The sequence below is a fragment of the Arachis ipaensis genome, chromosome B02 (assembly GCF_000816755.2).
Source record: "Arachis ipaensis cultivar K30076 chromosome B02, Araip1.1, whole genome shotgun sequence".
NCBI lineage: Eukaryota > Viridiplantae > Streptophyta > Magnoliopsida > Fabales > Fabaceae > Arachis > Arachis ipaensis.
In genome coordinates, this window is record NC_029786.2 from 58,163,187 (window position 1) to 58,167,877 (window position 4,691).

Sequence of the window (4,691 nt, forward strand, 5' to 3'; positions counted from 1 at the left end):
TTTTAATTAGTGAAATCTGATTTATGTTTGTCTTGGGGGAACTTATTTATTTTTAACCAAGTATGTAGGAACATTTTTTGCATGTAGTTGCATTCATATAGATAGGTTGTATTTCATACATCCTACCATTCCTCTTCATCTTTATAGTTCTCTTAAGCTTAGCATGAGGACATGCTAGTGTTTAAGTGTGGGGAGGTTGATAAACCACTATTTTATGGTTTATCTTGTGCTCAATTGAGTGGTTTTCATCAACTCTTTACCCACTTATTCATACTATTTGCATGGTTTTACATTTGCCTTCCTAATTATGTTCTTTAATTGAAAACATGTTTCTTTGGACTTATATTTGCTAATATTAATCCTCTCTTATTACCATTAGATGCCTTGATATGTGTGTTAAGTGTTTTCAGAGATTATAGGGCAGGAATGGCTCAGAGGATGGAAAGGAAGCATGCAAAAGTGGAAGGAATATAATAAGTTGGAGAAATTGCTAAGCTGTCCAGCCTGACATCTCGCACTCAAATGGCTATAACTTTAGCTACAGAGGTCCAACTGATGCGGTTTCAGTTGCGTTGAAAAGCTAACGTCTAGGGCTTCGATTTGATATATAATTTGCTATAGTTTCCCTGATGCCAGGTGACGCGAACGCGTGGGTCACGCGGACGCATGACCTGGCTAACACCCAATCCGCGCGGCCGCATGGATGACGCGGCCGCGTCACCTTTCTGCGACCTGAACGTAACAGAAATCACAGGGGGCGATTTCTGGGCTGCTTTTGACCCAGTTTTCAGCCCAGAACACACAGATTAGAGGCTATAAAGTGGGGGAATGCATCCATTCATGAGGAGGCTCTGATAATTCACTTTTCATGTTTTAGATGTAGTTTTAGAGAGAGAGGTTCTCTCCTCTCTCTCTCTCTTAGGATTAGGATTTAGGACTTCTCTTAGTTTTAGGAGTGACTCTCGATCCCAGGTTCAATGTCCCTTTCTATTTACTTTCACTTCTATTTTTATTGACTCTAATGCTTTTAATTGTATTTGATTTATGTTGCCCAAATTGGCTTATGAACTTTTCCATGTTAGATTTTACTACTTTGAATGTATTTTATTTGAGGTATTCCAGATATTTATGATTTTAATTTAGCTTTCTACATTCTTGGCTTTGGTTAAGAAATTAGTAACTCAGGAGTTATCTTAACTCAACATAAGTGATAATTGTTATCTTTGCTAATTGAACTGAACTTCGATAATCCCAATCTTTCCTTAGGGATTAACTAGGATTTGAAGATCAAACTAATTAGTCACTTGACCTTCCCTTGCTCTAGTAAAGGTTAACTAAGTGGAATCAAGAGTCAATTTGCATTATTGTTGATAAGGATAACTGGGCTAGAACTTCCAATTTCTCATACCTTGCCAAAAGTTTATTTTACAGTTATTTATTTATTTTAATTGCAATTTAAATTACTTGCTCCCTATTCTCAAAACTCCAAATTTACAATCTCCATAACCAATAATAAGAACATACTTCCCTGCAATTCCTTGAGAAGACGACCCGAGGTTTAAATACTCGGTTATCAATTTTAAAGGGGTTTGTTACTTGTGACAACCAAAACGTTTGTACGAAGGGATTTCTATCGGTTTAGAGACTATATCTACAACGCGACTGTTTTTACGAACTTCTTTACTGGCAAAAATCCTGATGTCAGGATCCCACAGGATCCCCACCTACCCCACCTCTCTCTCTCTTCTTCACCCATTCACCAATCACCTCAATACCTCTTCTCCAAAAACCCCTCACCTATCAAATCCCACCATTCTCTTCACCACTCACATCCATCCTTCATAAAACCCCACCTACCTCACCATTCAAATTCAAACCACTTTCCCATCCAAACTCACCCATAATGGCCGAACCATACTCCCCTCTCCACTCCTATATAAACCCATCTTCACTCCTTCATTTTCACACAACATACACACTACCTATCCCCCTTGGCCGAAACACTAAGCCCCATCCATCTCCTCTATTTCTTCCTCTTCTAACCTCTTCTTTCTTCTTTTGCTCGAGGACGAGCAACCTTCTAAGTTTGGTGTGATAAAAGCTAAAGCTTTTTTGTTTTTTCATAACCATTAATGGCACCAAAGGCCAGAGAAACCTCTAGAAAGAGAAAAGGGAAGGCAAAAGCTTCCACCTCCGAGTCATGGGAGATGAAGAGATTCCTCTCAAGGGTGCATCAAGACCACTTCTATGAAGTTGTGGCCAAGAAAAAGGTGATCCCCGAGGTCCCTTTTAAGCTCAAAAAGGGTGAATATCCGGAGATCCGACACGAGATCCGAAGAAGAGGTTGGGAAGTTCTCACCAACCCTAATTAACAAGTCGGAATCTTAATGGTTCAAGAGTTCTATGCCAATGCATGGATCACCAAGAACCATGATCAAAGTGTGAACCCGGACCCTAAGAATTGGCTTACAATGGTCCGAGGGAAATACTTAGATTTTAGTCCAAAAAATGTAAGGTTGGCATTCAACTTGCCCATGATGCAAGGAGACGCACACCCATACACTAGAAGGGTCAACTTTGATCAAAGGTTGGACCAAGTCCTCATGGACATCTGTGAAGAGGGCGCTCAATGGAAGAGAGATTCAAGAGGAAAGCTGGTTCAACTAAGAAGGCATGACCTCAAGCCCGTGGCTAGGGGATGGTTGGAGTTCATCCAATGCTCAATCATTCCTACTGATGAGTATTTTGTTGGAAAAATGAATTTCTCCCAAAACACACAAATCTAACCGGCAAGTGCACCGGGTCGCATCAAGTAATAAAAACTCACGGGAGTGAGGTCGATCCCAAAGGGATTGAAGGATTGAGAAATTTTAGTTTAGTGGTTGATTTAGTCAAGCGAATCAAGATTTGGTTGATTGATTGGCGAATTGCAGAATTTAAATTGCAAGGAAAGTAAAGGGAACGGGTGATTGGCATGAAATTAAAGAAAACAAGAATTAAATTGGTACAAAGACACCACAGGCATATATTTTAAAGTTCAAGCTATTGGTGTCCAGCTTTGTTTCTTTTTGTTTCCTTTTGTTCTGTCACTTTTTGGCTATCTCTTTTCTTTCTTTCTTTTTGTTTTTCTTTCTAACCAAGGAATTTTTTTATTTAATTGAGATTCATAGACAGTAGGCCACTCTTTACTTAGAATGAGATATCCTGGCTCTTTATTCACTAAAAGTGAGCTATTATACAACCACACTCATACCACCATTTACTTTTATTCTACTTCTATCTAACAGAGACTATCTTGCTTCACATTCAAACATTTCTTTTATTGAACTTAAAGATGCAGGGGACAAAACATGCTTCTTGTCAAGTGAAAGTAAACACACAAGCACACACATAAACTAGCCTACTTATTTTAAAATAAACAAACATAATGCAAAGACTATTAATTAAAAAGAACTACTTAAAGATGCAAAGACAACTTAGAACAGACAGAATGCATGTTTTTTTTTTCTTTGTAGTGATGAACAAGGAGCAAGTCCACCTTTCATTTGTCATGCTTTTTCTTTCTCCTTTCATACACTTGGTTGCTAGTGTTCCCACCATCCGTGTTTGTTGCTTGTTGACCTCGCCAAAATCCAGCCTTATTCATAGCCTCCTCTACTCTATCTTCAAGTCTCATAGCATTGCTTACCTCTACCTCACTTCTCTTTTTGAAGAATTCATCAAAAGTTGGGAAAGCCGGATCCATTTTGTGCAAATGTTCTCCAATATAGTTCAGTTTGATTTGGCTATTGATGTTGTAATCGGCTTGTACTTCATACCTTGCATCTTGGAGTGTTGTGAACTCTTTGAGAGCCCTCAAATTTTCAGCTTGCATTTGTTCCAACTTTCCAAAAGATTCATGAGATTGAAAGGCATGTTCTTCTTGCATCACAAGGAATCTTGACTCGAATTCACTTTGTTTGCTCATTATTCTTAGCTCCCTTTCTTCTTGTGCTTGTTGGTTTTTCATGTATAGAGAATGGTATTCCTCTTGCCTTTCTTGAATTCTCATGTACTGTTGTGACAATCTTCCTATTGCTTCTTGCATTTGAGTCATATCCATATTGCCATGTGGGAAAAAGTGTGGCTATTCCTCCTCCTCTTGTGGCTCTTCTTCTATGTGTGGCTCATCTTCTTCCATTTGTTCTTCTCTTCCCCTTCTTCCATGTGGTCTTCGGCCTTGATGTGCTTCAAGGGGCATCATCATTCGTTCAATGGTTATGGGCATGCCTTGGCTTAACCACATTGGATTCTCCTCTTCCATTGGAACTTTAGCCTTTGCACACAACCTCCAAATGGTACTCGGATAGTACAACCAAGATCCGGCCAAATTCTTCTCAGCCAGCTTTTGAATGTCTTTTGCAAGGATTTCATGAAATCTTATCTCTCCTCCCACAATGATGCAATGCAACATCACGGCTCTCTCCCTGTTAACTTCTGAGGTGTTCACTGTGCCCAGAATTGATCTTTTCATTAACTCATACCATCCTTTTGCTTCCGGGGTGAGGTTACATCTCTTCAGATACTTATATCTGTTCTTGTCATCTCCTTCCCACTCTGAGTTCTCCATACAAATGTCTCTCGCAATCTCATCATAATCCTGATCCTCATTCAATCTTTGTTGGTATCCCGGTTCACTAAAGCGGACTGAC